The 25,400-nt window shown below is 38.3% G+C and overlaps 1 protein-coding gene across 1 annotated transcript in view; it reads right to left on the minus strand.

Moving 5' to 3' along the window:
• Nucleotides 1-25,400, minus strand: part of LOC126876954 (amphoterin-induced protein 1) — a 291,913-nt gene that overhangs the window by 256,109 nt on the left and 10,404 nt on the right. The window lies entirely within an intron of this gene.

Here is a 25,400-nt window from a genome sequence, read left to right on the forward strand (position 1 = left end):
AGAACCCGTTTAAGCGGTGTTCTCTTAGTAGATAAAGAACGGACCGGATCCCGGAAGTTTGAGAAAAGTTTCCCGGTTACAGATTTGTAATATTGTTTTCAAATTGAAAATTAAATCTTAATTTTTCTTCCTCTGGAATTAACTTATTTTCCATGCCGCGACTCGCTTCCCTGAAGCGGTGGAAACGAACGAAAGAAACAATTTCACAGGAACGGGAACTTTTCCTAGTTCGCTTTCTCCTCTTTCACTTTTAATTTTTTCCGCTCGAATTTCAACGGGCCAACGAAAGTGCTTCAATTTTTGTTTTCCAAACTTCTCGTCTCGTAGCCCAGCGAACAAAGCTCGGCTAATATCTGAAACGCAATCCGTAGAAAGGGAAAACGACCTCGGTTATCGTAACTTCGACAAAAAAAAATCGACCTTCCTTTATCTTCTTTTTACTCAGGTTTTTTCTTCTTCTCTTTTTTCTCTTTTTTCTCTCTTTTTTTTTGAAATTTGCAACGAACGTGAGCGTTTGTGTAACCAGATGCAAGTAGTCGCGTAATCTTTGACGATATCACGAAATTCCGGCACGAGTTTCGAAGTTATCTCGGGTACGTACCGACGTTCGGCGACGCTATCACGTTTACCACCATTGAATGCTAATCTAATTCGTGAATATTCGTGAATAAGGAAAAGCGTTGCCGTAAATGCGGCATACTTAGGAGTTACGACATGACGCGATTGTGCAACTCGCTCGTGATGGATTTACCGGGAACGACGAACCGCACAGAGTGGTCGTTGTGAGCAAAGTAGAATCGTCGGACAAAGGTACCTTTGTTAGAACCTAGGGATAACCTAGATTTATTCAATTGCTTCGATTCGAAATTCAATGACAACACTGCTTTCATTCAGACTTGGAAACCAAGTGGAGATAAACGACGATACAGCGAAGTGGAGATACTAAGCAGTGCCTTGATATATGGCCATGTCGCTTTGCTTTTGATTATTAAACTTTATAGAAATTATTTTGTCGTGTCGTTTGTTGTGAAATTATTTTTGTAGCGTTGTTACAAATGTGTTTTTAAAACTATCAGTTCGGTGGAAATTTTTAACGATGAATTTCTTATGAGTATTATTCTTCTGGAAAAATTAAAACATAGTGATATTTTCTAACGAAACTGAAACTTCATCTTGTTCTATGACTATTATTCTTTTCGCTGACAGTCATAATGTTGGAAGACAGTTTTTCGCATCTCTTAAACAATTAACGTTTTTGAGCTGAGTGTTACTCTTAAATGAAATGAAAAAAGAAATAGCATAAACCCCGATTATTCCGCAACAGCATACAAACACGATAATTGAACGAGTTATCAAGTACTGAAACAAAACTCGAGTGTCGTACTTGTTCCAGCGGCAGTAAGACGATGATCGGTGATTTCATTTAGATTCACCGAAGAATCGTTTCCACGGTTCCATAACATTAGCATAGAAACAACCGGACCGCTTTAGCACACCATCCAAGTCTTCTTGCGCGACAACTTTCGCGGAAGTTTCGCCGCGATGTCATTTCAGTCCCTCTTTCTCCAAGATTCCACGATCGTTCCAAAGGATACGTTAATGGGAAGACATTATCAGCCACTATAAGAAGTTCCTCCGTGTCTTTATACTTACACCCGTCTTTTTTTCTTCTACTGTTTTTACAACAAACGTTGTATGTCACGGGTAAATAGACTGAGAGTGTGCCAGTAATAAAAAGTAGATATGCCAGTAGATATAACTACTGTCCCATCGTAATTCGTAGGGCAACAGAAACCGCGTCAGCTAACTCTCGTTAACTCACCCTAATCGCTGTGGTTTATAGGAGAGGACCATTTATTATTACGTCTTAACGCCTTCGATGAGCTATAACAACGTCTTCGTAAGTGTAACATGATTTTCCAGGGTGATGGATTCGATGGAGCAATAGTTATGGAGTATGGGAGGCGAGTTGGGAAACAATAACGTATTGTAGTAATATCGTATATGGTGTGATAGAACTTGGGGCGAGATGAATGAAAGAGGATGCTTTTTATGGATAATTGGCTATATATATATAAAATTGTACATTATATTGTATTATATTATATATTATATAATATTATAATAATATACAAGGAGATTTCATTTCGAATATCGTAGGATTCAGAATAATATATTTCCAAAATCTTTGTGTCCTACAATCCAAAGATTACAAAATAGTTTCATTAAATAATTGTTAACTTTGTTAAAATGAATTCTATAATTAAATTCTAACATTCTAACTACAGGACATAAAACTTTCCTGTGGTACGCGTTCAAATACTCACTAATTAACGTAGAACTATTTGTACTAGCAAACTTTCAAATAATTTTGCGCATACCATAAACAGAACAACATATCCTCAACTTCCACTCTCGTGCAATATTATCCCGCAGCAAAATAGCATTCCAAAAGAAAACAGTGTCGCAAACGGATATTTATGGATATTTATGCGATTATTCCTTATCCACTAATTCTTCTCACAACTTGGTCAGCGATTTCGAGAAGCCACGCCGCAAGTTGCAACGGCGGACTCGCGCGGGACGAACAAGTTCGGCGAGGTTTCGTGATAAAAAGTTTCGATTTCCGAGGCAGCGCGAGCTTCCTCATCGTCGAGCGGAATTTACGGAGCGGAACGAGTATCGACAAGTAGAGGCTGGTATCAGGGCATAACTGAATTTCCATATAAGCATAGAGAAAAGAAGCAAGTGAGAGAAGGGCTGCGGATTTCGGCCGCGGTCAGAACATGGAGAGTAGCGAGTGCCGTGATACAAGATGAAAGTAATTAAATAAAGGCTGCTGATAGTATACTAGCGAAAGGGACAAAGGCACGTGAAAAAGCAAAAAAGAAACTTTTGCTCTTGAAATGCTTAATCGCAAAAAACCTTTAAATTCCCGGCGTATTTTAAGTGTAATGAATTGATAAAAGTTATTTTACTTAGCGTGGGATAAAGTGGGATATTTACTCGTGCTTATTTATGATAAAGTTATTCAAATAATTTATTATTGAAATAATTTTCTCGTCCTTGTTTCTTTCTCTTGCTGTATCTAAAGAAAATACGCGATATTCTCTCTACCTCTGCTATTATACTATAGATTAATGGTGCCTCCTAATATACGAAATTTGGTTATTCTATGCAAAAATTCAAAATTGAAGTTTAGGTTGTTGAAGCTTCTATGGCTCAAAAAATCCTATTTTATTACAATTTGTTCTTACAAGAAAAAATTGTTACTGTAAAGATGATACATTGCGTACTAAAAAATGTTGGCTAGAAACACCCTGTTACAGGAGGGAAATAAACTAATATCGCGTGGCGTTGGCCGCAGGAATTATTCCGCGGCCAAGTTTTCATATTAGCGTTACAAAACGCGAGCAATTCGCAACAGAAGTCACGGCAGGCTGTGCTCGCGCGTTTGTTTCGCCGACGAGTGCTTTTACGAGAGCTCTGCGCGGATTCGCATACAGACCTTGCTAAAAGTCGCCACGAAAGATCGTTCCTCCGACTATTCGCCAACAAACTTCGTCTTTCGTCATCTCGCTTCTGGTTTAACCTTATTTTCCGTCGCGAAACCACGCTATTAAAACGTGCCACTCTTCGGATAATCGACCCCAACTTTTACGTTTTCAAGGAGGATTGAAGCAAGGAAAAAGAAGAATAATATCGTGGATGTAAAATCTTGTCACGATGGATTTCCAGTTGACAGGAATTTAAGGCATTGATATAGCTTGGTTTGATTTAGTTAAATCTAATTTTGTTTGTAACAATTGTAATAATTTGTAATACTTTTGTTTGTCAATATTTCGGGAAGGAAGAGGTGTATAGATTGAGAATTTCTGAATGATTAATTGACTTCAAACGTTGAAATGTACGTTATTGTAGAGAGTATTTGCTATATAGAATAACAAATAGAAAATTTCTCACCCTCTATTTATACTCAGATATTATATCTTCAATTTTTAATTTCTATATACGAAGGAATTACAAATTAATTACTATGTTCGTTACTCGCTAAAAAAATATTTGCATGAAAATCATGGAAACAAAAAGATCAGACGTTTAAAAGTTTCGCACAGAAATCCTCTGCTTCCTAAAATCTAACGTAATCTAACAACCTGAAAAGTAAAATTCAACAACTTCAAACGTTCAATATTCAAAGAAGCTTTCACAAACAAATTGGCACGGTTACAGGCAATAAATATTCCAATATACTTTCATACTTATCCTCCCCTACAACTTAAGCCCAATTTTATTCAAACAACATTCCCCCAGGGTCGTAACCTCCCTCTTTAAAAGAAATTCCCTAAGCCTCCTAAATAACTGAATTGATAAAGTAGCTACCGCGTAACAAACGACGCACCCTATCTCTTTTTCCTCTTTTTAACCTGCTTTATCCACGCAATCTCATTTGCTCTGTATGAAAATACTCGCGACGCTTCTTATACTATGGATACATATGTATATTGCGAATATATCGAGGCCAGTACTCTGTCACAACCCATTCCGTTCGTTTCACGCGCAATTAACTTTCCATCGCGTCAGTCGTGGTGAATCGGCTGCTTTTCAGCCCTCCGATGCTCAACTCGAAAACGAACGGAAGGGGTTGATGCGTAAACACTGATGCGTTACATCGCGCAGGTCGCGCAGCCACACAATTTTTCATTTCACCCGATTCTATCACGCGTCAAGTAGAACGAGAAATATTCCCGCGACTTTGCGTTATTGCACAAGCAAAATTCAATGGCGGTCGTATATCGTCGGCTGACAGGTCGTTGCTCGTCCCATCATGCTAAATGCGCCGTTTTAAGGAGGCATCTCTGACACGACCAATTTTGTTCCGTATAATAAATCACTTTGACATCTGTTAATAATGAAAATAAATAAATATCGACAATCAAAAATGCAAAGTCGTGAAAGTCTAAAAAGAATATGGAGTGAAGTAAGAATATGGATGGTGAAATATCCACAAGTAGCTGGGCTAGAATGTCTTAGCATTATACGCCCAAAGTATAAAAAGTCGCGGCCAAATGATGTTGTAATGTCAGCCAGGAATATATCCATTGATTTTCAAGCGAATTTTTCCCAAAACCGAAGCCTTTGATTTTATGCAATAATAATTTTATCGCTTTTAACTTCCGATTTACTTTAACCCGTAGAAATTATCACTAAAAGGTCGGTGCTAAAAATCTTCTAAAAATAATTTACAAACAAGAAAATAAACTGAAAGTAACTACGGTGATCTCTCGGAAAACGTTTCACGACCATCGTCGTATTTAAAGGGACTCCGTTGAAGCTCACTGAAACACGAAATAAAAAGAAAGAATTCTTTATCGAATCGATGAAAACGAAGGGAGTATTTTGGCTTTCTTCGCGGCGCGTCTTAGTTGTAACAAATGAACGCGCTGGCTGCAGGATCGATGCCGCAATTTCAATAAAGCTCGAACGAAGAACGCTTTAAATCCTGGAAAAAGTACTAACGACCGGGAATCGTTCCAGCAAGATTGCATTTCAGAGGTGAATCGATGCGATCCTTGACAGTTCCACTCGCGAGTGTAGATACGCGCGGTAAATGAGATCCATCAGGTGTAACATTCGAGCGTAAAACTCTCTCTCACACGTGTCGCGTTCACGACGACTGAGATAAGACTCCTCCTCGAGATCGTCGCGTGCTCCAGTCCGTCTGTTTCCTTGGGTAATGGCCGACGAGACACTAAACGTGTTCTAAAGTGAACAAACAAGTGAGGTGTGAACTGGATCGGCTTGGTTGCTTTCTTCGAAGGTATTTCTCCAACTTCTTTGTATCGGGAGATAGAGGATTTTGTTTGTTACAAAAATACCGACTTCATTTTACGAACATTTGAATCACCGACATCGAGTGAATACTATTACCGTGATATATTTCATAATATTTCTGTATTTTTTATATAATTTTCTGTTAACATATTTGACCTTAGTAGACGTAGAATTTTTTGATGCGTTGCTGTTTCTTTAGATATCTAATTGAAAAAAAAGAAAGTGAAAGTTCGTCTAATTTCTTGAAGCATGTAATTTAAATTAAATTACAAGCAATTTAGAATACAATCGTAATAATTGTAAAAAAATAAGCGGTTATGTAGAAACGAAATCCTCGAAAATTGAAAGCGGAAGATAATCGAAATAACCCTTTGTAATCCTAGACAGAGACGAACGAAGTATACCGGGAAGCAACGAAGTTCCGTGTTATAAATTGCAATCTGAAATACTAAATTATCCTCATTCTGTGAAGACGCTTCATTTTGACAATTCCATTATCGACGTGTGCTATAAGTAAAGTCCGGTTGAAACTCTAATCAGTGGACTCGATTAAAGGAGGAAACGTAAGAAGCAGTTTTTTACGCGATTCGATAAATCCTGCAAATAACGGAGACCGAAATTAGGTGAGATATTACTTTCCCTTCAAACGAATCACTTCCGTTCCTCTTACGTTGTCATTTTTATATCCCGATAAATGAACAGAAACAGATCACCTCGCCTACCAACGTTCTAGTATATAGCAACAGTTTTGTCCACAGCATCGGCGAATTGTTCTAAAACTATGCACACGTATTTAGTATCGACGAATAAAATTTAGCGGAAAAAAAGTGAAGGTAATCTTTTTCCGGTGCACACGTTCGATCGGAGATGCATTACTTATGGCACATTTAACTCGTCGAATAGCTACACCACCTTCCTTATTGAAGTTTTATTCCGGATAATCGGTATCCGTAGGGATCGACCTTTTCTCTCATAAATTTCATCGCCTTTCGATTTCGTTAAGCGAAATGCATTGTTTTTCCGATAATACTGCGATGATAGATATTTGTAAAAAAGCTTTATTTGTGAAGAAAATTAGTTTATACGAACGCTATTTCTGTCGTTCTATAATTTTACATACAGCGACTGATGGAAGCGTATTGAATAAATTATACATTTTATTTATAAATTGAAATTTTCATGAATATAATTATATCGACGAAATTCGGAACGAATCTGGAAATGTATATAGAAGCTACAAACGAGCATAGTTCAATATTTCGGTAAATATAGAATATTTCACAATTCATCGCAAATGTTGGATATTAAACATTGAGTAATTTCGAAATGACGAACAATTGTTGAACCGTCGAGAACTTCTAATTTTAATTCATTTCAGATAACGAGCTACCGTAGAATTTTCAATATCTTAATGAAATGAACGCGAGACATTTGACAAAGAGAATGGAGACAAGAGTTCGCAAACAATATTTCCAGATGTCCTAAATATAACTGTCGCACACAGCTGCACTGTAATGAACAATTTGCTCCTTAATCGTTACTATCATCGGTTTATTCGCTAATCCATAGTTGCCGGCCATTGTTACCGTAGCGTGCCCATTAACATATACCACATACTAAGAGGAACGATATAAACGATTAGCATAAATTCATACTAGATGGAAAATTGAACTCCACCTATTGGATCTACCTATAATACAGGCTTAAATTTAAATTTTATTTAATTAAACGTTAATTTAATAAGAGCTCTGCTTCTCATATTTTTTTCATAGTCTTTATTTATAAGCAAATTTCGTACGTAGCTACCAAACCAGTCACGATCTCTTTAACTGTGTAATTAAATTCTGAACTTAAGATGAACCTGGACATCGTTGAACCTTCATTTAATCATCTGATTTGTAAGCATTTGAAGATTACCTTATTCAACGAAACAAACAAGAGAAAATATTAGCCTCGGCCGATCAGAGATCCCGTTCGGCGAACGTCTCATGCAGGCGTGGGTAATTTATTCCGCCTTGGGACAAAACATTGCCGACTTAACAATCTAGTGTGGCACGTTGAATTAATCGCCGCGTCAAACGCATTTCACATTTAAACACGTAATCGCCATTCACCGTGATTTCACGTTTTTAATAATTAACGTTCGTCGCAGTGGGATGTTCGTAAGCTAATCGATGTAGCATGGAGTTTTTAAAAAATCGAAACGAACCTGTCCTCGGAGGAAATGTTTCTCGAAGATAAATCAACTGTTGTTTTAAGAGGGCGAGAACGTTATTCAAGATTTTATCCACGGATGCTCATTGAAATCTTTCTTCCCATTCTTTTGCTGTCATCGTGCCGCCACTACCGCCTCCTTTTTTTGCCAAGATGTTTTTGCTACGTTTTCTTCTGACATTGGAAAAGAGGATAAATTATAACGCAAGAATAAATTATACCGCGTTACGTTTTAACTGACGTCTGTTAATGTTTGATTGCAACGGACCGATGATCGTATATATGTAGATGACAAAGAGAAACTACATGGGCTTTAATTATTTCGAAGTGTGTTTAGAACTCTTCTGCCCCCTTCCATTTGAGATATCGTACAATGTTGCGTGTCTTCTTTGAAGAAAGATAGACATTACATATGTATAAGAAACGTTGGTCAAGGCTAAAAAGTAGTTAAGACAATTTTCTGTAAATTTGGAATAATAAAAACGAAACAAAAATAGTATTGTTTGTTATTGCTTAGTTCGTGGGTGCGAAAAATGAAACAGATTACACGAACAATATGTCGAGGAGAATCGTTTTCAGCTGAATCTCTCAGCTTCGCTATATTCCCATGACCTTTGCATTAAAATTCTTCTTATCAAAGGGCAAGTAATCTAAAAAGGATTTTCTATTTTTCCAGATTCTATGTATATCTTGCATCCTTGACCCCAGATTTTTATGCTGAATACAGCGATTTTTATGCTGTCTAAAAGCTTACGACATGTATAAGCACAAAGGCGGGAGAATATTGTAAAGATATAAAAAAGTTTACAAAAGCACAACAGAACAATGTTCTGTCACTCTACACTGTTTTCACTCTAACTCGAATTTAACCCAATTATTTCGAGGTCATTTAAATTTGAATTCAAGGCCGTGCCAAAGACATTATCACTTAAAAAAAAGAAAAAAGGAAAAAAAATTCTATCAATCCTATTAATTCACGAATTACAAAATTTTATCAATATAAAGGTTAACAAGATGCTTAGTATTAAATAATTACATTAACATGGGAGGATTTTAAATAAGAAACATCAAAAAATAATATCCCATCATAAAATCTTCACATAGAATCAAATTTACATCGCAGAAAAAACACGCAACAAAATTCAAAAGATCCTTGGACATATTTGTTGGTCGAAAAAATAATTGTCCTGGGGCGGTGCAAAGGGATAAAATTTCCAGTTCGATGGAGACTTCTTCGCAAAAAAACCATGTCTTGTATCAATTCTTGACACACGCGTCATAAATTCGTCAGCACGAAAATACAGCCACAATGCGAGGCAGCAACAAAGTATCGGGAACTCAGAACGTTCGAATATGTGAAATTTTCATCGAACTCCGTGACCGGAACGTTGGGGCGCAGAGATCGAACGAACCATTCAACGAACAATTCATTTCTCACTTGCAACGCATCGACCTTCGCTTTTGCGCGATAGACTATTTCGCGACGAATCTATGCAACGCTTGAACAACTTCGAATTTTATCGGCGCATGTTAGGTAGGTGTGCGTGAGCATACGAAAGAGGGAGCATAGATAAATGTAGTTCGAAGAGAATTAAAAGAGAATGATATAAGAAAAATGTTGATGGAAAAAAAGCCTTTCAAAACGCCTTCAGCGAAATGAATTTCACGTGGAAATACACCGCAGTCTCTGACCCGACCACCGATCCTTCTTATATTTGCTCGTGTTTACGCTCGCTGAAGCAACAATCCGATATTACCTCGTCGAATGCCAACCTGAATTGTACGTTATTAAATAAGCGTTTCAAGAATGATTTCGTTGCGAAACATTTTTCGTTTCCTTGTTTTTTTTTTTTTTTGGTGATGAATCGGTTTGATTGCGAGTTTGAATATTATTTAGAGAATTACACGATTGAACTCTGTACGATCAAGTTCAATGTAGATGGTGTTAAGAAGGAATTTGAGAAAAGTTTGATGCTTTGATATTTTTAACAGTACAATTATTTGAGAGGTTCTTTAAATCAGTTGAATATTAAATTGCAAGATGAATACCTGATTTTTACTCTAATTTAATGTTGATAGCTAAAGAGACTTTACGATCGAATTTTTATTTTTACGTCGATTCACTCGACAAATCTTAGCTGCGTTTATTAAATAGCTCGTTTCTAAACAAGTAGCGCGGCAGTTTCCTCGCGGTAACATCGTTCGCGATGTTCTTGAACCGATCTTGCGAGGTAATGGATTCCGTCAAACGCAGGCAATTGCCGGATACAAAATGGACCGATAATTTTGTTGGACGCGTTCAATCACCGAAATCCAATTGAAAATTCAACTCGGCTAAGAAAATTTAATTACACCACGCACCGGATGGCTAATCTTTTCCACATTTAAAACGAGCGAATCAGACGTGAAGGAAAGAAGAAGGAAAGAGAGAAAAGCAAATGGAACGAAAATAAACCCAGGAAACCGATCAGAATAGAAGAAGGAAGAGAGAAGGAGAAAAGGGAAAAAGGCGAAAAAGAAGAAAATGGGCTACGATGATCCATTTAATTTCACATGGGACACGATAAAAACACTGTTTGATAGGATGGGAAAGTTAACCCATCGTTCCTTCCTCCTTCGTCCGGGTCTCTACGTTCGGCCACGTTTTCAGATGGAATCCGAATCCTGACATTTGCATCCGGCATTTTACGTCTTGTTTTGCATAAAACAGCCGACAGTATCAGGCTTTCCTCAATCCAGATAATGGATTCTCCGCTCTCCACCCTTCTTTCCAACGAATTTAACGCGGCCCTCCATTGTCCCCACAGGGTCTGGTGTGCCGACGGTGGCTCGTAAAATGCTAATTTGCGGCGGCTACCCGCACGAATGGATCAGATCGGTTAGCACGAGTGGATAAAAATCGTTGGAATACCAATCGAGGAAATCCTTGAAAACGCTCCCGGCCTGCTACCGGCTTTGCTTCGATCGATTTCCCTTTTTGGTCCGTGTACAAATCACGTTCCCGTGTGGTACACAGGTGCGCCTGCGAAAGGTATGAACTTTCTCCATCCCTTGTTCAACTGTATCACACTTTCTCTCGGTTATTTCTCTTTCTCTTCTTTTGTGTTGCACTTGTTCGCGCCATTTACAGGCATGTTGCGAATCGGCACTGTCCCCGAGTACGATATATTTCAAACAACACGCTGGATTGACATTAGATATCAGCTAGGCTGGTCACGCAACTAATCGTGGTCATGATGCTACGAACCTGCTGGAAAGTAAATTTTAATCGTGGCACAAGCCTCTTGTTTCCCGATTGCTAATGCACCTGGAACTACAGATTCATTTTTCGTTAAGTATCTGATTCTGTCGTAGATCATCTTACCGCATTGTAGTTGCTGTAGCAGTTCTGTCAAAATTTTCCTTGCCATTACAAAAATTGTCGTTCTGTAGCTTCTCGTTCTGTCAGAGAGTCTTTAATAATTCGGCAACAGAATTTACGATAGGTCTAGGTATTCCCCGCACCATTTTGCTGCCTATCACATCCTCGCGATATTCCCAGGGTTGTGTTTAACCCTTTCGTAATGTATATACGGAAAGCGCAGAGCTCTATTCTATATATCAGCTATATTGGTGTATTATGCTCTGCCATGTAATATGCGTTATTGACATTGGTTGCACGATCGATGCTCGTTGCTTTGTGAAACGTGACAAGAACAAGCCAGGAAGTTGCCATCTATCAATAACGAAATATCCGATAATTCTCTATTCAAGATGCAAGAAAGAAAATTGTGATATTTTGATTTAAATGTTAATTACGATGGTTCGTAGTGAAAGGCTTAACTTTACCACACTGCCATTCGTTTAACGTCTTACGTCGAAAAGAAAAACACAATAGCCAACCGTCTCGTGAAGAGTCGATTCATCCTAAAGAATAAATAAAGATGAAGCTATACTTCCTTACTATACTTCCATTGATCCTATCACCGAGGCCGGTATCAAAGGTTACCAGTATTAACGGCTGTTCCAGAATTATTACAAGCCTTCGTTGCTCTATCTAATTATCGAGTTGTTATCCAGCCATATCCCGTAGGGAATAGCAAGAAAATAAAGATGAGGCTGTAGGTACAATATTCTCGGTACACGGTATTGCAAGAAATCTATATCCTTCCTCTTTCTGCTTCTCTCCTTTCCGATCCTGGTTACTCAATAAAAGAGTTTATCGAGGCATCATTTAGAAGATAAAATAGAAAAGCTCAATTCTCCTCTCCCCGTGACGTCACGCCGTTAACTCAATATCGTTCGTCGATTGGAGGCTCAGCCAGGCTTCGCGAAACAAAGTGGAAAGGTTGAGGACGAAGGAACAGGAAGGGAACGCAGCGAAGCATATTTTATGGCAATCAAAAGTTCTTCGATAAAATCTCCCCGATCGTAAACGATGTAACGACGCGGCCTCGAAAATTTATTGCAGATTAGTTTGGTACATGCGCAAACTGTACGCTCGAGTAGGAGTTAAAATCCATTACAACGGCCAGTGTGTACAACGCACGCACAATCCGGGACCGACACGCACTGTCCACGATACAAAATGATCGAAAACGTTCGCAGTTATCCTCTATACAGGGTGTCTACTTTGAAAGACGAGAAAAGATCTATCGATTTGTTCTTTAGTTTTTTTTTCTTCTGTTTTATTCGCTCAACAAAGAAACGTTTCATTGAATTAGAAGAGTATGTGTAAATACTTTCTGTAGCCGCTGTATTTATCAATTACAGATATCACCGCAAGTCACTGAAAAATCTTAATATACAGGGTGGTTGGAAACTGGTGGTACAAGCGGAAAGGGGGTGATTCTACGCGAAAAAAGAAGTCGAAAATATAGAATAAAAATTTTTCGTTTGAGGCTTTGTTTTCGAGAAAATCGACTTTGAATTTTCGGTCGGTACGCGTGCACTTTATCACGTCTCGTTATAACGGATCTCACTGTAGATCGTTGTCTCGATGGAAAAATAAAAAAAAATTTAAAAAAATGTTTGTTCTATATTTTCGACTTCTTTTTTCGCGTAGAATCACCCCCTTTCCGCTTGTACCACCAGTCCCCAACCACCCTGTATATATATAATTAGAAATTTACAATTTGTTCTTCATTAACACTGCTGTAGCGATATATATAAAATATTAACTATAATGCTTGATTCGTAATAAAGCGTGAAGATGGTTTTGTATGATAGTTCGAACTATAGATATGTACGTGTCGCTTCTTTGGATAAGTTTCCATTATTTCTCGTAATTTTCCCTCGTTGAAGCGTGTCCATAGTAATCCAAGATGAATATTGGAACGATGAAAAGAATGAATAAATACAATAAAGCTCGATTGTAAACGGTCACTGTGACATACAGTGGTTAAAATTTCGAGACAAAGTAAACGTTTGTAGATGTATAATTGGTGCAGCGATGAAAATACATCTCGTTCTTTTTTATTGTTGTTCGTTGATAACTGTCATCTTAATAGAATCTGGATTTTTACTTATTTGCAATTATTTCGAGATAAAATTTAAAGTCAGTTTTAAAGATATAACATTACATAGAACTGACAAAAGAATACAGAAATAAATTTACCTTTTGCCCTTCGTAATGTGAAATCGTTCAAAGATATATAAGATTATGTAAACTCGAAGTAACGAAGCAACAGGTTCATGCAAGATAACGAAACGCCTCGGCTAGAAATAACGAAGAAAAATATTGAATTGTTTCTCTACCACTTTATTAGCGTAACGCTCGTTTCGAGACACCCTCTACATGCATAAACGAACAAAGGCACCATCGTCGAAAAAGGGACATTGTTAGGACACGGTTGTTGGAACGTCGTGACTAAATACCATTTCCAATTCGATCCCCTTGTTCCTTTTGTTTCTCCGACCATGTATCGTGTTTCCAATTTACAACTAAAATCCCTCTCACTCCGTCCTCTGCCTTCGTTCTCGACCAACTCGATCAAACCAAAAGAACCCCCTTCACAAAAAAAAAAGGAAGAAAAAAGAGGGAGATAGAAAACAGAATTACAAATAATAAAAGTGACAAGAAACGAGACAGGAAGACCCAAAAACGCAGCAGAAAAGCTCTATTTCCCCAAATCCCCAAATCGAACGAGTACATTGGACTCCGTTTCATTTGGGATTGCTGTTTGACGCTGTAAAGTTAAGAACAGATGCTTCCTTATGAATCACTCAAAATCAGTATCATTTATATATAGCGAAACCTAAGTCTTGTACGTCGGTTCGAAAAGTGGCATCGCAATCATTCATCAAATTTTTACGTACAGGTTTATTTTATACATTATACAAGACAAAATTTACTAACTCGGCTACAGCAGTTCAGCGATTACACTTGAATTTCCTAATTCTTTTAACATCGTCACCTTCGATGTTCAGTATTCTGGTATTTTAAGTTCTACTCCAACTCTTATTCTCAAACTACACGAGTTACATTTTGCTCTATGCTGAGAATCAGATAAAGTGATACGAAGAACGCAACAAACGACCTGAAAAATGCTAAAAAGTCTGATTTCTGTGGGGGTTAAGGTGCAAGCGCGTAGCAATGAACGCCGGCATCGCGGTGTTTGCAAGGCAGATTACACGCACCTAGTGTCGGTCGTCCGCGGCGCGGGCCTCCTCGTAAATATTCATTTAATCTGATCTAATCTATACGAACATATTCTGCGCCTCGTGTAATTGTCGGCGAGATTGCAAATCGATATCTAAATGGGCTGGCCTGCCCCTCCAGATATTGTACTTTACCGGACGGCTATTGGACGAGCGTGTTCCTCCTGCTGTGGCCACCCTTCCGAGGCGTCCTTCGCTACCAAGTGACTACCAACTTACGTGGCTCCTGTATCTAACTACCCTGTCGCCCCAACTTTCGATAGCCTGTGTGTGTTTTCCAACCGACCGGCAAATCAATCCGTTGAATAACACGATTCTACCCTTTTCTGCCTGCCGCCCCTATCTCGATTAAGCGGGTTTGTTACGGTACTTGTCCGAGTTCGCGTCTCAAGGTGTTGATTGACGGTGTCTGAGGGAAGCTATGGGTAAGTATGACTTGGAAAACTCGTAACCGATGGTATTCAGTTTGTGGAAATCTTGGTTTGATGAGGTTCGGTGGGTTGCGGTTGGTGAAAGAGGTATTATACAGGGAATGCTGCGGTGGATGAGGTATATGTACAGAAAGATATAGGTTCGGCTTGTGCGTTGAGGATTAATTGTTTTTGGGGTAAAGTGGGTATTAAATGGTCTGTATAAGCATAGACCCTGTGACGGGAGCAGAAATGTTTCTTACTAAGATTTCTAGTTATGAGATCTTCTGGGGCTTGAGAAATTACGATATACCCATTAAAGCAGCCAATGAAATGCAAATTTATTTTCCCCTCGAAAAATCACAAAAACCATTAAATACAGATAACGTTTCAGATAACGTTACAGTCTTTTATCCACCGCCTATCAGTTTTCGACAAGTTGACACGCCCAAAATGCGGATTCTCCCGTTTCACAACAAGCGACGTATAAACGCATTTTCGTTTTGTTATTTGATAGCGTCGCGTTACAAGTACCTACAACAGTTCATTAAGGCTTTTTTTACTTATTCGCCACGAGCAAGTAATAAAAAACGTATTATTTGCGGGAAAGAACGGTCATGACGGAGAAAAATAAACAGTCGTTACGCGTGCACGAAGCGCCGTAAATCCCGACGCTCAATTTCATTCAATATTTACATCGTCGAAATGAAGCAAAACGACGACGTGGGGGAATGAAAAAAAAAAACAACCGCGGGAAAAGAAATATTCACCGCTTGGGCACGAAAATGCGGGAAAGGTGAAAAACAACGGGATGACGAGACAATTAATCTCGCAGCGTTACTTCGAGCGAACCCAGAAGCGCCTATAGGCCGTTTCAAAGAGCACGAAATTAAACTTCCGCGGACGTGTCCCGCGACCGTGAAAAATAACGCCCGTTGGCCGAAACATTTGCATTCGCTTCGCATTTGCGTCGGATTTTCAACGAACAAAAAGCTAAGATATTAATATTTTTTGTAATATTTGTGGTACACACGAGACAACCGACAAAACTAGTTAAACTATTTCGTCTTAATAATTATCGATTGTAACGTGGTATACGCGTCATGTTTCGCGGGGGAGACTAGTGCGATAGTGAATATGAAATGCACCCCGTGTTATGTTGTAAATTATGGTGGTGCGTTACGTGGAGAAACAAAATTGGCTCGACGCGTGTATGTAAATTTAGCTACGTTTCAGGCGTTTCGTGGGTTGCAATGATCTTGGGGTTGCTGCTGGGGTTTGAGAGATTCGTTTGTGATACTAGCTGCGGAAATGCAACTTTCGAACTATTTCTTCGTAACAGGCGGAAGATATTAATTTAATTTGTTAGTTTACTTTGTAGAGTAATTATGGAGATATACAGAATTTCAAATTGTATGAAAATCTGTTACTTCATATTCATATATGAATTTCGTTGTATCGTATTCTCATACAATATCATGTTACAGTATAGTTATTTAGTACGCTAATGCAGCGCTTGAAAAATGCATAATTATCTTATTCGAACACGAAGAGAATACTGAGTGTATCGACATAATTAAAAAAAATTACCGCCGGTACTCTACACGCATTAATAATTGATAAGTATCATCATTACGATACCTCGCGTATTATGCGCAATTTTGACGAATAAACGAAAACTTTCATTTTCCATTGCCCTGTTTTTTACACAAACCAGCAGCGTCAGTGACGATCATGAAAAATTCGGAAAATGAAATGAGCAACGATCGAAATTCGACCAAAGGGAATTTCATCGAGGTAAATTTATCACTTTCGATATTTCGATATTTCGCGTATACCGGACGCGGTGTGGTGTTTTGATGTGGTTCGAACGTTATTACTCGTCGTACTGTTTATTAACCGTCACTGCGTTAATCAATTATCGCATAGTTGCCCTCAACCTGATGAAATCGAAACGACGAATCGTGCAAAGTTACTTTCGACGTTTAACACGCCTTTATTTTTCCACGGTCGCTCTACAATTTCTGTTTGTAGTACGACACTGCAGACGGTATCACTGCCAAATGATATTCAAGTTCGAATCTGGAACGACAAACGTTGGAATACTCTGTTTTATACCAACTAAATTAATCGGCGACCTGTAAATTAATTACAACTTGGCCAACAGTACGATACTTTGTTAATTAGTTATCTTCCGTGGAGCAGAAAACGTGATCGTTGATTTGTACAGGGTGAATGCGATCAAAGTTCTTGCGGAAACGTTTCTGTGATACCACTTGGTGGTTCGTAATGGTTCGTGCAAACGAAGATATGTTTAAATCTATCGCGTGCATCCGCTAAATGCGTTGCGTGTAATTTAACAATGAGAAACGAATGAAAAACGACTATGAAATTTTCTTGAAAACACTTAGATAATGAACTTGAAATTATTTAGAAAAGACCTTGAGATACCTAAAAAATTCCTTAATATAGTCGTTACCTTAAAGAACAAAGCTTGAAAGAACTTTAAGATCAGACGATTTCATCTTGTAAAAAGATAGAATATTAAAATTATTCGTAGACATTTTTATCAATTTGTGTTATATTCCAGATTGTCCCAGAAAAATTAAAAAGTTCTTCCTGATTGCAACTTTTCAACGAGTTGCTTCGACAGAAACAATTACAGAGAACATTGTTAAATCAAATAAAATGATTTTACACCTTGCTTTGCCTACCGTTGATTAATCGTTTGTATCGAGACTTCAGTAATTGTTGACGAGAAACTCGATTCTTTTTCAAGTTGCTTTGAAATAAATCGCAATGGGAACAGACTCTCTATCGATCGAGACGCGATTTCATTCTTGTCTGCTCTTTAGTTATCGGGTTTAATCAATGAACAGGATTAGAGATGCACGACTGCACTGAGAAAACTTCAGATGTAACGATTCGAATCGCGCTAATTTTTGTTGTTATATCCTAAATTGCGATCGATGATAAACACTTTGTGGAATCTTTCAGATTAAAAGAAAGGGAACGGAGAGTTGGAGTTGAATTAAAATGCTTCAGCAGAATATTAATTTTTCCAATTCCAGTGAACTGATATAGACATACTTTGTATTCTTTTCATGAATATAAAAGCGTCATACCTTCTTAAATTCATTACAATTTACAAGCTGTACAGACAACAGCGTATACTCGTGTAACAATTTTTCCGTACTTCTACAGTAAAATATTATCTCGTATGTATACAAATTAAAACGTTAACGAAAGCGTCAGATTAAAATTATTCGCAGGCAAATAGTAATATTTCATTTAGATACTAACAAAAAGTTTTGCATAATTCTCTTGCTTGAATAGGAACGTTCTTCAAACTGATAACAATGTATTCATTCTGATTTACATACAATGGGAGTACTATTTTTATCATATCGTGTATCTTCTATCATATCATATCGTTCTTCTAATCAAATTAACATTCGATACTTTTGAAGTGCTTTGTTTTAAATCGTAAATATGCGAACAAATTCAAATGTAATCCAAATTACCACCTACGGGCTACAACAATTAATAACTAAAACACCTTTAGACAATATGAAATGTAATATCTCCAGGTCTGTGACAACAGTTAATTAGACCAAAATCTTCAGGGATTTCAATGCATAAGAACCGAAGCAAACAGGGCGATTCTCAACCAACTTTTACACACTATTACCTCCCAGCCATATTCGTAATCTCTCCATTCAAAGCTGTCGCCTGCAATTACCAAGCTCCCCAGCACTCGAACAATTACAATTCACAAATTTGTCTCTATTCAGCAAAAATCGGTTTTCCTTTCGCTGTCGTTCTCGTAGCATACCCTGCGCCTGCGAGATGTTGCGAGAAACAACCTTGTTGGAGGCCAGATAAGTGAATCCTTGAGCGACAAAACTCGCGTTCATTTCGATGAATCGAGCTGGTAGTACGTGACCCCAGGCAATGAGCATTTTGACTTGTTACAAAGACGGGCCAACAAAATTGGCTTCTATCCACGAGCAACGTCGTCGTCATCGGCGTGGGTCTCAGCTCGCTGATGAGACTCGCGCGTCGTTCCTGTGAACTACCAAACCCCTTTCCACCGATGCCAACGCGTCGAATTCCCGTGAACCGAGTACCCGCAAAGGCAAGCTTTCCGGAATGAAAGCGACGCTGCACCGGTGTGTGCAGGCTTTCAAATATCGCGTACCAGAGCCCGAAACCAAAGCGAGATGTCGCGGCAAACTGTGCAACGCGACCACCCGTTCCCGTCTCTTCTGTAATAATAATGCCAGCGGGAGCAGTTGCCGTGAGATATTTCGGATGTAAATCGTTCAAGTTCCCGCGACGATAGCGAACGACGACGCGTATACCACCGCCGTTTCCGCTGGAAATACTTCTACTTTTATTACTACTGTGCACTCGCTAGCGTTCAGTAATATCATCGCGTTTTGTCAGAAATAAAACGCGCGATGTAATAGTAATGGGGAAGTTATGATTTTGGTCATGAGGCGGCTGATGGAGATATAGTGAAATTGGTATTTCGATTTGATGAATAACTATAATTGATTTGATATTATAGTTATTCGTATTATAGTTCAGCGATACAGTTATTGAACGAGGTAGGGAAATTGATTATATTTTTGGAAATCACAGTCTACCCATTCTAAGAAATAGGAAAATCTATATGACTTCCATTGTCTTTGTGTTTTTAACATGTTATAACGTTTTATATAAACAGATTGCTAACTATGATCAGAGGTTAATAAACAGACTTCTTGAAGAGTTGATTCTTATAACAGTGACGGTTAATTGATTTAATTGATTTATATAGGTCATTTCTTCCTTGATGGCTCTGATTGCAAATTCATTCGACGAAGTTATCTTTAATTAACTATTTAAAATAAAGAACGAAATATAACTTGGTTCGTTTGAGAAAAGTTGCACCTCTCAAATCAGATAAATAGATAAGGAGCTTTCTCCCCGTAAAGATAAAATTTCAAATAATTGTGACAACTGTGTTTAAAAATCAATTCAATCATGTCAGTACAGGACTTAGCAGCGACATGCTTACGTTTAATCGGACTCGTGCCAAATTAAGCCTGGATCGCGCGAATTCGTGGAAAAGAACAGCTGGAAAAAAAAACGAGCGGACGTAGGACGAACGTTTGCATAGCGTAAACAGCGATAATACGATTAGATATGGAAACTATCGGGACGTTTATTTGATCGGGGCAGCCAACAAAAAGTCGAACTTGTGACAGCTGTTTAAACATGACACGCTGTTAACCTGCGTCCAAGTGCAAACCAGAAATCTAGAAGTTCCCTTGTCGCGTGGAAATCGTGAGCTGTATCTACAATGGCCAGTTATCATTCATGTTATCTGTGGTGTGTCGTTATTCCGAACCATTAACGCGAAGTGTTCAGATACATCTGCTAGCTCTTTTTATCTCTTTTAATAACGAAAACGAAATATATTAGGTTTCATTAGAAAGTTCAGTCGCTTTTCTGTTCTTTTAATACGTTTTAACAACCAGGTTAATTCCTGGCTATTTTTCATTAGTTAAATTGAAATTGCTCGGTAGCGTAAAATTAAAAACCTCAATCATGCCGACGGTGGAACATTCGATTTGCATTCTCCGCTCTCATTTTGTATCCGAAGTGCATCGAATGCAAATTCCTCCGCATACAACACATTCTCCTCTCTACAGATTACCCGTGCACAACGATAACAACAATAAAGGAGCCACCAAGGTCCATGATAAATCGTACGGTATTGTTTCGCCACAGCTTCCTATTTGAAAAGACAAAAAAATCCTATCGTTATATCAACGTCCGACTCTAAGGCCGTGCAAAATCTGCACAATTTTACGGTAATGGATTTGCGAATCACGTAGCCGATCATTTCTCTAATGCATTCGATACCAGTAGCCAATACACATACCTAACTTGTATCGTTAACCTCGATTCGAGGCTTTTAGGAGAACCTCTCTTTCCCTTCCAATTCGTACATTCTCGATGTAAAGCGACGATATTTTTTCAGCGTTCGTTCCTTAAAAATCTGCGTGTTAAATAAAACTGAAATATCTGATCGTTACCTGATATTAGAACGAAACAACCAGTCAATTTGTACTTTTGTTCTCATCTTTTTCTATAAAAATTATTTGAATTTATAACGGCACATTTATTTAAGCTCTCGGCGATATTTCACGAAAAATACGAACGAACGCTTTTTCTTCTTTCATTACGTATTTTTTCGAGAGATTTGTCCGTGCATTCTGAGAGAGGAGCAGTTAACCACTAGTATTTTAGCATTAATTTTAGCGGACATCGATTTCCACGCGTATGATGTTTTTTTTAAGGAGTTCCATAGAAAGCTCACCAGTTAAAATTGAAACAATATTCATACCTGACAGAGCTTTCGAATGCCTCGTGAAACTGAAATATTTTACTCATGCGACATATTAATTTTAATTAAAACCATCTTTCCCTCTTCCCCTTTATTTTTACATTTCAGTAGGAATCCGTTCGGAAGTTCGAACCCGAATGCCGTATTGATTTTTTTTTTTGGCACACAGCAATGTTAAAACGCAATTAAAATATGTCGCTGTTAGTGACTATTAACACGAATAATTGTCTCGTATTACATCGTTCGACAGTCTTTTTGTGCATGTATGATAACATTTTATCATCTGCGACAGTTTAAATTCATGCAATATTTATTTCGACGCGCGACAACCTGGCCTGAATTAAAACGCGTTGTCGTCGCTCAACTATTAATATCGATAAATGACACGCATTATTTCATCGAAAGTAATTCTTTCACGTGCAGGACATCGATTTAACAATGCTTCCGTTTAAACTGTACCCGGTATTTGTTTCACCGATCATCAAGTGCAAATACAATTAAAACGCGAAGCTATCGACGAATATATAGGTTAATATCAATGAACACTCTGTATGCTGCTCGAAACTCAAAAGGAGCATTCGTTACTATTTCAAACAGCTATCGTTACTCGTACTCAAGTAGCACTTACGTTTTCCCAAGTTTCATTTTACGTAATTTCACGGCGAGTAAAAACGTATCGTAGCCAATCGATAAATAACACGCGTTATGCCATTTGGAAAGACTTTTATGAAAATTGGCAATTTATTGCTGTCAGAGAAATGTTTGTTGTTTGAAGTACGCGGCAGAAAAGAATTTAATTAACTTGCGCAGTTTCCAATAAATGATTTGCAGCACGATTTATGATTTGTTTCAACGGGTAGAAAATTACCTTGTAATTATCATTTCAGTGAGTTTTTCATTTTTCATTTCATTTCCAATTCCAGTTTGTAAATCCTTTCACGTTGCATTTATAGTTTAATTATTACTATGTACAGGATGTTCTCGTAAAGCGCCATTTCGCAACCACGCATCGTTTAAATCTCCCGCGATATTTATTTTTCCGAACGCCGAGTGACAAACGCAATCAGGACACGTTACCATCGGTAAACCAGTAATATCAACAAATACCTCGTGTTATCTTATTCGAAGTAACGCAATTTACCACGTCTATCTAGCAATGTCAATTACTGAAGCAGCGCGTCAATCCTCGCCAAGAATAACAACACGTCACTGTGCATCAAGTGCGACTTACCACGTTTCATCGAATCACCTGCGCTTGCATCGAATGAAATTTTTTAACTTTTTGGTGAAAAATATCGTTCGTGACGATAATCAAAGATTCTATGTTTGGTAAACTGTTTGTAGAGATGATAGGACAACCGAAACGTGTTCAACTATACGTATTGTTGTATCCTATTAAATGTCAGATCAACTCAGCAGAATTCGATGCCCGACTACAAAGGATCTAGGTCAGCGAAGTCACTTGTTCTTCGCTAAGAGGTTCGAGAGTATCGTACTTTACGAAGATTATACAAAGGCAGAATTTCTGTCGATGAATGATCATCTGTCTAATATATGCTCAATGTGAATGCGAAGCCTAACGAGATTCGTTTATTGAATGTATCGAGTTGCAGAGTGAAATCCTCGGCGAATCGCCTTATCGATTACGATGTCTCTTTTATGCCCCTTATTATCCGTTTATGCGGCTTTTTTCTGAAGCAATACGATTAATAGGAATATTAAATAAAATTAAAGCCGATTTATCAAGAAATACTTTGAAACTATTCGACGTGTTCGCAAAAGCCACAGCAAGATACTCAACAAGGCCAGACATCTTTAGGTATGCTGTCTGATCCCTGGAATGACCTACCTGGAAATTCCTGGAAGGAATTCGCTCGTAGAAAAAAGGATTAACGAGAAATAGCAAACCGTTAAGACATTCTTCGCTTTTGCAGCCGATATTACGTTTAAAACACTTTTTTTTAAGGAACAGAATGCTTTCTCTTATTATTCGATGAATTCCAACTCATAAACATTTATTTGCAGTTTTAATGAAACTGCAGAACTCAGTAATATTTAGAAAATTTAATATCGCGAAAGGTTTTCACAAACCTAAATATGTTGACAACTTGGAAACATTCCACTCTATCTGTAGGCGTTCCGAAATTACTAAATTTGAAATAATAACTCTAACTCTATTTATCTCGTACATAAGTGATTATGTGTTACCCCAAAGTTAAACAATTCGATCGATTTGACATACTTACAACTTGTCAGAAAAATAAGCCTCCACTTCAAATTGCCATCATGTTAACAAGAAGCCAATAGACATTCAATTATTCACGATTCCACCTGTTATTTCACAAAGTCAAACCTGTCGTTATCTTTGATACTCGCGTAATCCTGAACAGGTCAGATGTATTTCATCATAGTCGAAATATCGAACACGAGATTAGCAGAATGGTTATGGCGCGTGTGCGTCTTCCAGAATACGACGAATAAAATGGCTATATCGGTAAGAACATGGTGGCGTAGCGCCCTTCAGGATACCAATCTCGCGACCCTTTATCACGACCAAGTATCACCGTAACGATTTATTGTGTCGTAGGGCTCTGCTTAAGATAAACAGATCTAGAGATCGCGTGTTTGATGTCGGTCCAATAAAATGGCAATCCCTAGACCAGCTGAATCAGTTACAAAGTTCGTTTTTAACTTGGAACGACGAAACGACACGCGAGCCCAAGCTTAATAGCTTTCGCGGATTGTGTACACTCGCAGATTTTCAAATTTCTACGACGGATCTATTATTTATAAACTTGAACTTCGGTAGTAACTTCCTCTGAAATCGCGTCTGCTTTAGATTTAAACGGTTAGCGTAATTTTTTAAAATTATATTTCATTGAAATTTTGTAGCTTTCGAATTAAAAAGTATCAAACGTTTGGTCTCCAGTCAAGAAGGCAATTTTAGTACTGGAGTTTTAACGCATTCGACAAAATTAAATATAAATAACATTGTTTTATTAAAAAACACTCTGCATATAGAATTATCTTTCCGTGTAGTTGACTTCTATTTCGTTTCCATCTAACAATACAAAAGGATTTCACAGTGAACTTCAATAATATAGCAGAAGAATCCAATTTCCTGCAAAATGTTCCGATCACATATGTATCTCCATTGTACGCTGATATGACAACGGGATCGATCTAAATGATCCAGCATGTCATAGATCACAGCGGCATATCGACACATTTGTAGAGTCTTTCCTGCGTCGATCGAAAGACCGAAGGAGTCGATTATCAACGACTTCCAAAGAATCTCAAACAAGGATAAGAAGATTTCGTTGTAACACTGATCTTTCTCTCATCGTGAATGGATCATTAATCATTCAGCTTGCTAATGGTCATCGAGACTAGATCGAAGCAACGCGGTGCATGAACTCCTCCAGCAGGAGCAGGATACTGTAGAGATGCGCGCACGTATCGCAAAGAGTAGATCGCAAAAGGCTCCTTTCAAGGAGACCTCCCAATTCTTCTACGAGCGAACACGCAAAGGGTGGTGGACGCCGGTTAACTCTATCCTTTGATCGAATTCCACCACACGGAAACAGCAGAGATAGGACAGCGTTATCGTACGTGCCACCGAAAAGGAGGATAAGGATGATAAAGACGCTGAAACCTAATCGCACACGACGATGAGTAGCGTCGAGGATATTCTGTGGCATCGTGTATACGTATACACACGAACCGAAAGAAAGCCGATGAAGCATTCTGTGCAGGATGACGCATATAGAGGGTACGGATCGAAGGAAGGAAACCGGAAGGAACGAAGCGGTCTATGTGTGTCGTTGGTGTTCGCGTTTATTGGTAGCAGATAGGCTGATGCGTCGGATCATTAGGGAAAGGGCGAACCTTTTAAATAGACGAAA

This window comes from Bombus huntii, chromosome 2, assembly GCF_024542735.1.
Source record: "Bombus huntii isolate Logan2020A chromosome 2, iyBomHunt1.1, whole genome shotgun sequence".
Classification (NCBI taxonomy): Eukaryota; Metazoa; Arthropoda; class Insecta; order Hymenoptera; family Apidae; genus Bombus; species Bombus huntii.